The sequence below is a fragment of the Macaca thibetana genome, chromosome 17 (genome assembly GCF_024542745.1).
Source record: "Macaca thibetana thibetana isolate TM-01 chromosome 17, ASM2454274v1, whole genome shotgun sequence".
Classification (NCBI taxonomy): Eukaryota; Metazoa; Chordata; class Mammalia; order Primates; family Cercopithecidae; genus Macaca; species Macaca thibetana.
This window is the reverse complement of record NC_065594.1, coordinates 22,055,054-22,068,137: the sequence shown is the minus strand read 5'-3', so window position 1 is coordinate 22,068,137 and position 13,084 is coordinate 22,055,054. Positions and strand designations below refer to the sequence as shown.

Sequence of the window (13,084 nt, the reverse complement as noted above, 5' to 3'; positions counted from 1 at the left end):
GTAGCTAGCTTCCAACATGATGAGATAGCTTGTGTTAGAGAGAGTGTATTTGGTAGAAGTAAGAGAAGTAGAACAGAAAAAGGTTCTGGCAGAAAGGGGGTGAGGTAAGAAAAAGTAGTAGTAACCCGACTCCACCTCCCAGCCTTTCTGTACATAATGCTGGGACCAGCCTTTCTACCTTGCCATCCACCTCACTCACTGGTGCATTCTTTCAGGCAGTACAGTTGTGGTGAGGCTGTGGGTGATTTAGAGATTGCAAATAGAAGCTGTTGACACGGGGAGAATGGACCTGGACAGTCCTTGATAATGATGATGTTTATACCTTCTTTATCCCAAGCCCTCAGCTCAAACCACCAATTTACCCTCAATATATGTATATATATATATATTTGGACAGAGTGAAGCCCAATTTGGGTTACAGATCAACCCTAGGTAGACGCTTTATATGTTTGTTCTCTCTCTCTTTCTCTAAATACACAATTATTATTCTGACTTATTTAAGAAAAATGTGCCTGTCAATAAAGCATGGTCTTGAGTTGTCTTTCAGCAGTGATTTCTGCTGGTTTGCCCAGATTCTTTCACTTGCCTACTTCTAGAACTGAAGTCGAGGGTTTGAGAAGGCCGACTGGGATAAGGGCCCTGTAAAGGTACAATAAATCTTCAGGTCCTGATTGCCGTGGGAACCTCAGACCAGGGCTTGACCTTGCCATGGCAGGCTGTCTCCTGGTGCATTGTTGATGTTGGCACTTCCCCTCAAGCAACTCACTACTCCTGGCTCATTTTTCTGGTTTCAGCCAACTTTTTTGTTTTCTTTCTTTTTTAGAAGCAGATGTCTTAGCAGAGTTGCCTTTACCAAGCCTAGCAGAAAGCTTAGTAATACACAAATAAGTGATTTTATACAGAATCTCGTTGTTGTTTTCTCATAAGAGACACGCTCCTAAGAGTATCTAATTTGCCATGCTGTAGCAAGTTCGTATCTGCCGGTGCTTTTTAGTTTGTTTAGCTACATAACTGTATTATTGCAAACTTTTTGAAGACAGGGTCTATGTCTTGCTCACTATCATGTTCTTGGTATCAAGCACAGTGCTACATACAGTCAACATCTTATAAAGATCTGTTGCATAACTGCATCTGCCCCCAGGGATGGAACTAACCTTTACCCTAGACTTCTTTCTCTCTTTAGAGACAATTAAACCCAGAGGAACCTTCTAGTCTGACTTTTTGTTGGAGAAAGTTGGAGTTCCCCAAATCTATAAAAACAGAGGTCCAGGCTAGGACACATTGAGTCCTGGACTCTGCCATTCATTGGCTTTCTGACCTTGGGTAAAAATCCGAAGGAGTAGCCTTCTGGACCTTAGTTTATTTTCTTTTGTAAAAAGTTGGAATAACATCTATCTCGTAGGTGGTTGTGAGTCTTTTTCATGAGATTGAGGATGTGAGCTGCTTGCCACAGTGGCTGCTATATAGTGAGCTATTTTCCCAGCGGTTGCCTCTGATAAGTATGGTTGGCTGGCAGATAAGGAGTAAGGGAATGGCACTCCCCTTTTACTTTATAGACTTTAGCTTTGTTTGAACTCATTACATGTATCAGCAATAGTACTTTTAAAATAAAAAATTCTCCACCTCTCTAGTGTATATTGATATTTATTCTCAGATTGAAGAGAAATGTGTCATTGCATTTCTGTGCAAATTTTACCCCTAGAGAAAAGGATGGTGAATTAGCCAGTAGTTAAGAATGGTAGCAAGAGTTTGGGGAGTGTGTTTGAATGAAGGTGGTGACCCCTGTTAAAGTAAGGGTTTGATCATACAGTGAGAAGTCTGGACATGATGGTGTATTTTGTTTTATGTTGATTATGTGTCTCACTGTTACGTCTACCTTATTTTTATCTTATTAGCAAAATTCTGTGTGTAGTAGACATTGTGTCAAGTTGATAACTTGGACAGGTATACAAAAATATGTCTACTTCAGTGTGCAAGTAATAAAATCATCATCCTAATTGCCGTAATAGTCAAGGCCTGGTGAATATTTGGAGTTGACAGCCACTGCAGTTCTCAAATGCCCTCGCTTCACACACTGCACTGTTTAACCATCACTAGTTGCTGGTTATTTTCTTAAGTTGTTATTTTTCAATAAACATTATCTCATCATAAGCCATAAAATTGAGAATTGCTCAAGAGTAAAGAGATCAGAGGGCTTGAAAAGCAGAAGATCTTTTTCATTAACACTAGAAATGAAAAAAAGTAATAATGCTGGTGGGAATTCTTTTAAAATATTTGTTTAGGTTGGGTTTAAGCCATCTAGCTGTGAAAATAATAAACCATGGTAGCAATAGCAATATACTGCAATTCCCACAAAGCACATTCAGCACGATTTCCTTTTTATAGATAATAAAACCATAAATACATACGATGACTCTAAGCTAACATGAAATTGCATTTGGTACCATGAGCCAGATGTTTTTCTCTCTCATCTATATTCTTTAAGGTCAATTTTTGTTCATGCCTCCTTCTTCTTTTCCACAATTATTTATGTAATCCATGAATAAATAATGGAATGGCATTCGATCCTGAACTGAGTTTGGCAGATTTGAGAGGACATATAGCTTTATCTTACACACAGTAGGCAGGAAGGAGACAGTACCTCAGAACACAGCCACTTAAAACCTTTCTAGGCAGCAGCAGATTTATTTATTCCATATGAGATCAAACATAACAAGTGCGTTCACATCTGATGTGTAGTGTAAGTTTGTTTATAGGAATTTTGGAGAGGATTTTTTGTAATCATTTTGCTTTTGAAATTATTTGCTTACAAGTTATTTCTTTCATTTAAAACCAGCTCTGATTTCTCCATAATGGTACAGACTCAGTAATTTCTGCAAAGTGAGATAGCCCAGTTACAAATGGTTTTCAACTATAATGACTTTTATGTGAATACTGAATTTGATAATTAGAATTGTCATAATATGCAATTTATAGACATTTAGTTAAATATTTGTTTTAGATAGTGTGCTTTTCATTGCATGTTGACACAAAATATTTTCGGGTCTCCATCATTATTGTAGACCCTATGCCTCTAGTGCCTAGTTGAGAACACAGCCCTAGTTAGAAAAATAGACTAGTTGCTCAGAGGCAGATGGATCCTTCCGTCTGGAAAACTATAGTAGAAAAAGAGACTATTTGAGGAACTTAGTCCTCCAAATGTCATCTCCTTGTAAGGAAGGATTTTTATGTGGCACTCTTGAGAGGCAATTATCTCCTCCTATTGAAAAGGAGAATATGTTAATGGGGGACAATAGGGGTGGAGGACTTTTTTATACAAATCTGTGACCAAGACAGACAGAAGCTAAAGGCCTTGGGTCTGTAGGAGCAGTGTTTTGTAGTGCCCTTCAACTTGGCCTTCAGTGCTGGAGCCTTTCCATCAGCATTTATTCTCCCATCTCTTTTGTTGAGGTAGGAGGCTCCATGGAGGTTATCTGGGTTATGGGGGCCTGCTGAGATCACTAGGTGTAGCCAATTCCTGCTTTTGATGGTGCCTGGCCTCCAAAAGCAGCTAGACCATAAAGACCTTTTACCAAGAAATAACCAGGATTCAGCTTCTGAATCATGTATGTCCCTGGAGGTTGGAACGACCTTTCTGTGCCCCCTAATCTGCCTTTAGCCTCAGGAGCCTGAATACCTTTTGGATACTCAGGCCTTTTTCTCTTCTGAGCACCTTCATTTAAATCGTGCTGGATACAACCAGCAGCACTAAAGGTTTGACCCATTTCCTCAGAATGCTCGCTACTGAACTAGAACTTTACAACTGGATGTCCTGCTGTGCAGGCATTTGCATCAGGCTCCTGTGCCCCCATAGGCCTCCCCTAACTACCCTATCATGCCTTCTGGGTTACCCCCAACAATGTAGCCATACCATTTATGAGGCCCTGAGAAGCAAAAAGGACCGTGACAGGGGACTCAAGGCTCCACTGTTCTTGCTCACTGGTTACAGAACATGAGCAGGGGCTGTGGGTGGTCATTCAGAGAAAGATAAACCAATGTCTCTGGCCCAGGACAATCCATGCAAGGTGGGTGTGTTCTGCTAAAGCTCCCTGTCCCAGGGCGATCAGGACTGCAGGACTAATGCTTTATTCATCATGCTGCAGTGGCATCATTAAGAGCACATTTGTTTAAAGAGTAACTAACATGTTATTTGTGACCCTACTAGAAGAAATGTTAAACAGGATGAGCAACTGGCTCAGGCTGGTCTTGGTCTGATCTGGGTTTTATTGCAGGTAGATTTCCATAAATTAAAGGGCTCTAAGCAGGGCATTTGGGAAAATAGATAACTAATTTGCCGGTTTGCCACCACTTAAGGGTCAGTTATTTATCCACTACAATTAAAATATTCCACTTTGTAGCTTAATATGTTTTCCACGGTTGGGTCAAGGTGTAAAATGAGTACATAATGAAAAAACTGAGCACAAAACAGCACAAATTATAGAATTATATATTGTCTGATTTCCTTTACGTAAGAAGACAATAATGTTTACAGAAATTGCTTTCTGTGTGTCAGTGCAGCTGAACAGACCAACATTGCCTTTCTGTACTGTGTATGCATACAAAATTATTCTTTGATTTGTGGCCATGCGTATGGTTTATAGAATTCACCTCTCTTGATGGCTGCATCTTTGAAGCCTGACATCCCCCTGAAGTCTTGTCCCAGAGGCATGATCCCTTCCTCAGGATGACTCCCGTCTCTCTTGCTCTGGCTCAGGAGTCCATAGCTTTGCCATATTAGTTGAGGCTTTTATTTAGTTACAACATTCTGTTTACGTTGTCTACTCTTTAGAACTTTTAGAATGTGAATGTGAAGAGAACAGACACAGAAAAAAGTTGACCAGGGGGAGACAAGAATTATCTGATATGCCGTTACTTTCATAAATTTGCCTGTGGCTAGGTAAGATGGTAGTTAAGCCTCAGTATCCCTATTCCAGGGATAGAAGAGTCACTTTCCAAGGCCACATATCACTGCAGAAGGAGGATTTGAGGACAGAATTTAGATTTAGATCTTTTGTTCTTCAGATAGGTGCTCAGGAGGGAGAACGGTGAACTCTTAGGACTATTTGGCACAGTGAGCTGCCACACCCATCACTAGCTGAGGCTGGACAGTTGCCCATCAGAAACATTTTGGAAACATGTTTATCTGGGAGAAGTAGGAATTGATAAACTCAGATTTTACCTGATTCTTCAAACCTTGATGCATTACTCTATGAACCTGTATGTGTTTGCCCTGAATCCCAGGGGCTTAGAAAAGCTTTGCATAAAGTGGGACTCTTCTAGCTTTAATAGATCCAGGCTTATGTTTACTGATGATATTGCTTTCTTTAATAATTTACTCGCCAGCAAAGTCTAGCAGTGATCACGTTTTTTTTATGGTCGGTGTATTTTGGAAAGTAGAAAATAATAACATATGACAGTAGGTTGTGTATGTGGTTGATTGATATCCATGAATGAGGGGAAGGAGTTGAGCCATTACGTATTTCATAAACTGTCTTCAAGTCTAATGTTGCCCTTTTCAGAAAATCTCTAGAAGTCTAAATGTGAAAGGTCCTATGTTTTAAAACCTGCCTATACAAAGACTTTAAAATTACATGCAGTAGCCTCCCTTCCCCACAGGGGATATGTGGCAAGACCTCCAGTGGCTTCCGGAAACCTCCGATGGTACCAATCCTTGTCTACATATTACCATAGTAGCATCAAGGCCTGTTTTCTTTTCTTTTCTGTTTTTAATGGAAAGAGGGTACTTTATACGTAAGGTCTCAAGATTTATTTTGTTATTTGTTCAATTTAGAAATATAAAGCATATTTTTCTCCAAAAGCAGTTTTCCTGAGAAAAATAATTTTACTTGTCATTTCTCTATGCTTACATATGTAATGCCAAGTGATATTTTTCTTTGTGCCAAAAGAAAATTGTTCTTATCTGCTGTCCTGCCCATGCTAGTTGAGTTGTCTCTTTGGCAAATTTGGTCATTTTGTTTGATTGCATGATTTTACAGGGGAGCCTTCAGGTCATGGTTCTTTCTGTCTCTTTCTCTCAATATGGAGTTCTTCAAAGACAGACATGCCGTGGGTAAAACCTTACCCATTTAGTAACCATGTCCTCTCTAAGACGGAAAGATGATGATTTGTAGTTTAAAATTGGCTGCCATACAAAGTAGAAAAGTGGAGGATGTAATCACAAACCAATAATGGAATTTCATGTTTGAGAAATGGTTGGGTCTGCTTTTCATCCTCTGTGGTGCGTGCCAAATGGAAACTTTTCCTTCCTTCCAACAATTTCACTTCTTTCGTACTGTACATATATGCCTTTGTTACACTAATGTACTGCTTAATGGGTCTGGAGATGCAGTTATTTATAGATTTCAGCTCATTCAAAGAGCAGCTGTAAGAAGTCTCACAAAAGGTGAACATCACTGTAACCTGCTTATGACCCTGCATTGGTTGCCAGGGAGGTGTGGAATCTTAAAGCTTAGAGGGTAACTTGTTAAGTGCATCTAAAGCTTATCTTGAAAGATCTGACAGATTTTTTTTTTTAATTGTCATTCTTTGACACTTTGAATTCATCTTTGTTCTAGTATACAAGAAAAATCCCTCCACCCTTATTGTGTTCTTTAGCTTTAAACTTCCAAGCTTTGGGACTGAACTCTGGAACTGAGATTTGTTTTTCTTGGTTCCTTTATTATTTCCTTCTTTTCCTTTTTTTTCTTCATTTTTACTTTCCTCTCTTCTCCTTGCATGAATTAATTTGAGATTACATGTAAAATATTTATATTTTATATAAAATGTAAAATATGTTTTATAAATTTATAACTAATATATATTATATATAACTTTTATATATGTTATATAACTTTTATATATATATATATATTTAACACCTACCACATTTCAGGTAGTTTGCTTGCTAGCTGCAGGGTATGCACAGATGACTAGTTTCCTTGATCATCCTAAGCTTATAGTTTATTAGGGAGATAGAGATAAACTAATTAGAATATGAGTGAAAGTGCTGGGCTAGAGCAAGGTACAGAGTGCTATGAGAGCATGTGGGAAAGAGTATATATCTCCTTTATCTTTCTACTTTAACAGAAAACTAGAAAAAGAATAAGAAGGGCATCTCTCTTTAGGTGCAATGTAGTTAGATACTAAAGAAGACCTTTTGATTTCATGGGTTTGATATTAAGTGCTGTCGGGTTCACCCCTATCTGAATTGATCTTTGCCCAACTCCATCTTCTGCCCATACTGTTTCCAAGAAATGGCTTTTCTCGCCATCCCTGAGAAAGAGCTTTTTAATGTTATTTGATATAATATTCCTACTTTACAGTCATCTCATCAGAAATTCCCCATGATATGCCTAATCTAAATCTATTCCTCAAAACCTTAATCCTATTATTTCCCATTAATCAGCTGACATTGATCATTAACAGATAACCACCATCCTCTGTATTTAACAGATTTGAGACTTTATCATGCATTATCATGTAGGATGTTATAAAAATCCCCATTATTAGCTACCTTTCCATTCTGTTCTTGAAACTCCCCTCTAAGTGCTCCCCAATCCCCCAAAATTTACTCCTGTCTAAGAATCTGTAGACTTAGCTGACATTTCTGAGGAGGGACTGAGGAGAGATTTATACTGTATGCTTCCCAGTGAAACCACCTGAAATTGTTCATAAGTCATTGATCTTCTCTGTAGTTGTCTTTTTTTTCATGGATGGACACCAAACATCCCTTCTTTCTTTCCCCTCAAAACATTCAGCTTTTGTGTTTTCTTTTACCACACTTTACAGAGCAATTCCTACTCTGTCCCTAAACTTGCAGATTCCACTCACCTCCCTTAACAATAAAATGAAACACCAGTAGTTAACAGGACCCATTCTCCTTAGAAGCCAGATTAGTAACCCGCTGCAATAATCAGAGAATGTCCTTTGGACTCCTTTTGTATTTGAAGAGATGATAGTGAGAATTTTACAAAATTGATTGAAGATATTAAGATTTTCAGTTGTTCCTCAGTGGGAAGATTGATCTGCAGTTACATAGTTTACCATTACAGGAAGCAGAAGTATCTCCCTTACTAGTCATAGACAGTTGCTTAAAAAATCGAAGAGTTAATACATAAGCATACCTATTTCACAGTTTTCTATATTGTTTTAAACCGTGGAACATTTCCATAACCTCAAGAGAAGATGGTACTGACTATGTGAAGATTGAAGTTAGGTATTTCCTTAGTGATGGAAGAGGAGAGTGAACTTTGGATGGAAATGTATCTTTCTTTTTACTATAAATAGATACCATGATAATGCTAATGGAGAGTTCTTATAAAATAAGGAAGTTGCAGATCCTGTATGAAATAAGCTTCCTTTGGTATCTTTTTTTTTTTTTTCTTTTTCTTTTTGAGTTGGAGTCTCGCTCTGTTGCCTAGGTTATAGTGCAGTGACTCGATCTTGGCTCACTGCAACCTTTGCCTCCCAGGTTCAAGCCATTCTCCTGCCTCAGCCGCCCAGGTAGCTGGGACTACAGGCACATGTCACCACACCCGGCTAATTTTTGTATTTTTAGTAGAGACGGGGTTTTACCATGTTGCCCAGATTGGTCTCAAATCCTGGCCTCAAGTGATCCACCCACCTCGGCCTCCCAAAGTGCTGGGATTACAGGCATGAGCCACCGTGCCTGGCCTGGTATCAACTCTTTACAAGACATTAACAAATCTGATTTATTTTTGCTATAATTATTTTGTTATTGAAGTAGGTATAAACCTAAGGACTTAGATCAAACAAAATCATGCTTTTTATCTTTTTTAAGACAGGGCCTCACTCTGTCGCCAGGCTAGAGTGCAATGGCACAATCTCAGCTCACTGCAACCTCTACACCCCCCACTCCCCAGCTCAAGCAATCCTCCCACCCCAGCCTCCTGAGCAGCTGGGATGACAGGAGGGCACTACCATGCTTTACCAATTTTTTAAGGTTATTGTAGAGATGAAATCGCCCTATGTTGCCCAGCCTGGTCTCAAACTCCTGGGTTCAACCAATCCTCCCACTTTGGTCTCCCAAAGTGGGTTATAGATATGAGCTCATATCTGAGATTATAGATATGAGCCACCACACCCAGTCTATTTCTTTTTTTTAATAAGAAGGATTTTTAATACCTAACTGATCTCTACCCTCCTGTAATAGGAATCTGTGTTTTGTGGACAATTACAGGTAGGCTTTATTCTTCATGACGTGTGTATCCTTGCTACCTATAGAAATTGGAGAGGGTTAGAATAAGTTCTATTATTAATAGTGGGAGTAGCCTGTGCCCCTTTTTTTTTTTTTTTTTGAGATGGAGTCTCACTCTGTCATCCAGGCTGGGGTGCAGTGGCGCGATCTTGGCTCACTGCAACCTCTGCCTCTCGAGTTCAAGCGATTCTCCTGCCTCAGCCTCCTGAGTAACTGGGACTACAGGCACCTGCCACCACACCCAGCTAAGTTTTGTATTTTTAGTAGAGACGGGGTTTCACTATATTGACCAGGCTGGTCTCAAACTCCTGATCTTGTGATCCTCCCGCCTCGGCCTCCCAAACCTGTGCCATTTTTTAAGCCAAATAGTATTTTCATAGACTTGATAAGTTTCAAAAACTATTTGCCCCATTATCTAGCCCAATGAAATACTGAGCATAAATATATTTTGTTGAACAGTTACAAAATTGGTATGAGATTTTGTACTTGAATATATCTTAACAGGAAACAGGTTAGATATCGGTTAAGGCCAAACAAAGCTGTACTTTTATCCTTGGCAGTTCGTATATCAGATTGTTTTGTGGTGCTCATACTTCATTAAAAGCTATAAGTAGAAACTGCCAGTTTCATAAATGGTCATGAATCACTTGAAAGTTTTTGTAGTTACAGAGGCAGAAAAATCCTAGAGAGAAAATATTTATACATCATTTAAGTTGCATCATATTATTTATTTTTATTTTGTTTTTATTTTTATTTTTTTTGAGACAGAGTCTTGCTGTTGCCCAGGCTAGAGTGCAGTGGTGCAATCTCAGCTCGCTGCAACCTCTGCCTCCTGGGTTCAAGCGATTCTCCTGCCTCAGCCTCCCAGGTAGCTGGGATTACAGGCATGCACCACCATGCCCAGCTAATTTTTGTATTTTTAGTAGAGACAGCGTTTCACCATGTTGGCCAGGCCGGTCTCGAACACCTGACCTCAGGTGATCTGCCCGCCTCACCCTTCCAAAGTTCTGGGATTACAGGCTTGAGCCACTGTGCCTGGCCTTAAATTACATTATATTATTTTATGTATTTAGTTTTTTAGAGATGGAGTCTCACTCTGGCACCTAGGCTGGAGTGCAGTGGCGTGATCTCGGCTCACTACAACCTCTGTGTCCCGGGTTCAAGCAATTCTCCTGTTGTAGCCTCCTGAGTAGCTGGGACTACAGGCATGCGCCACCACACAGCTAATTTTTGTATTTTTAGTAGAGATGGTGTTTCACTGTTTTGGTCAGGCTGGTCTCAAATTCCTGACCTCAGATGATCCACCTGCCTCGGCCTCCCGAAGTGCTGGGATTACAGGCGTGAGTCACCACGCCCAGCCTACGTCATGTAATTTTATAAAGGAATGGTGGAAAATGAAATATTGTGCTCCAACTGAGGTGTGGCACGGAAAACTAGGGCAACACTTACTTTTAGAAATATCAAGTGTTATTCACTGTTTTAGAATTAATTACATAATTATCTACCAGAACACAAAGATCCCAGGGTACCTTAATGGAAACACTACATTTCCAAATAAAATAATAATAATTATCACCTACTGTATTCAGAGTGCTTTATTAGCTATAATTTTTTAACTCCCCACATCTCTGTGTGTAAATAAACATCGCTAAGGAGATTAATCTTTTCCATACTTTAGAAATAGTAAAACTAAGGCAGAGAAATTGATGTGAATGATGAATTAGGCATTATGGCCTTGAATCCTTTAAAGAGGCAGGTATTCAATGGGAACAATAGATGCTAACAAAGTACAAAAATCATTCTTGTAACTATCCATAAATTACTAGTTGGTAATTAATTAAAAGTATTACCTTTCTTCCGAAATGAGTGACCGAATCAATTTAAATTTTGTGAACAATGTCACGGCAGCCTTGAGACTATTGGAAATTCCTAAGATGTGACAGAGCTTGCTTTAGAATCACCATCCCAGGCACATGGTAGCTACACGAAGTTGTATGTCATTAAAACCATTGGATTGGGAGACTGAAGAGATGTAATACATTGAATGTCACAACAGTTTGATTGGGGGATAAATCTAGGTTTATACACCACATCTTGCCAACAGAACAATGCTTTGTTTTCAATGGAACAGTAGCAGTTTGTTACTGTTTTCAGTGAAACACTTGCAGTCTGTTAAGATGGCCATGAAAGTGTTAGGTAGAAACTATGGGTCTCTGGGACACTTGATGCCCCTTTATACAACTGTAATCACTAAGGTGAAAACTCCCATTGGAACAGACTGTTATGGAGTCAAGGAAAACTAAAACCATCCCTAAAACAGTATAGCAAAATGTCAAGGTGAAATGTGGTGGGTCAGGCACAAGTCATGAACCTACAAAGTAGAGGGATGTTCTCTGATACAGTGTTCCAGAACTGCAGTCATTAGAGAGAAAAAAAATGTGTGATTAATGCCCATTTGGGAAGAATCTGAGGCAGAAGGAGGCTAGCCAGCAAAACTTCATTTGGGGAGATAAGTAAGACAAATAGTGACCTTGCAAAGATCCGAAACAGCTCTGCTACAGGGCCATTTGAACAAAAGAATGAACACATTCTAGCCTGACTCTGCCAAGCTACTCTGAAATGGTTCGAAGTGGAGAGAGAAAAGTGCTTTGAGATTTCATCGTAGAAAGATCGTTGGTGAATGGACCAGATATTTAGGTTAGCTCTGCATTTCTTATGCTATTGAATTTATTTTCTATGGTGAGAATCTCTTTGTCTGATGGCACTCATAGCCTAAGGTAATCGATGCACAATACACATGCAGGGTCTGGGTTCATTTGGATAGTATAGTGGGAAGGAATAAAATATTTCTTCTCAGTACAATTTGCTCCCAAAGTTAGAATCATTCACTGTTGGATGATGATGATGATTCGTCTTCCTGATAGACAATTGGAAAAAAATTCCACACTATCTTACATACCCCTGTAGTTGAGGGATAGGGATTTGTTGAGACCATAAAAACTATTTGCTCATTATTCACCTATCCTTGAGAATTGAACCCTTAGCTTCCATTTGAATTAAACTTCTGCTCAACTGATCAGAAGTTCTTTTTGACAGTACAGTACTCAAGGAATTACTGATTCTTATACCTAAGAATGAAACAAAAAGACATGCCATTAAAGGTTCAAACTTCACATTAGAGATGCCATAAAAGGTTCAAACTTCAAACCATAAGATCTAATTATAAAATTGTTAACAGGAACATAGTTTAGAAAAACTTCTAAATTTATACTAAAATAAAAATAAATATTTAGACTTAGTTGTTATATCTAATCTACATAAGATCAAACTTGTCATGTCACCAGTTTTGAACTGGTGAAAGTACACTTAAAATATATGTGAAAGCTCTATGTTTTTGCATTTCTAAGGGTGGAGAGAAGGCATAGCATTTTATAAATTGTGTGAGATTGAGAAGAACTTTGTAACTTTAATGTTTAATTGTTACTTATATTTATTAGATAAGTATGTTAATATATTTATATATAATATAGTCTTTTATATATTATAAATTATATATAATATAGTCTTTTATATATTATAAATTATATATAATATATTATACATAAATATATAATCTATAAATATAGAATATATTTTATTATATATAATATATATTTTTTATATATGTGTGTGTATATATATATAAGCTGGGCAATTCTAAGGAAAATTCAAACCAAAAAACTTGTGGCCAGTTAAATTATCTTTCCAATGAGCTGAAAAAAAACAAATGCTCTTCCTTTGCCTCCCTAGCACCCTCTAGATCTTCCTTTGTGGACAGTATGCCATTCT

General features: G+C 38.4%; 1 protein-coding gene across 4 annotated transcripts in view; it reads left to right on the top strand.

Moving 5' to 3' along the window:
• The window catches only part of ENOX1 (ecto-NOX disulfide-thiol exchanger 1), a 578,892-nt gene that overhangs the window by 356,839 nt on the left and 208,969 nt on the right, over positions 1 to 13,084 (top strand). The gene's annotated exons all lie outside the window — the stretch shown is intronic.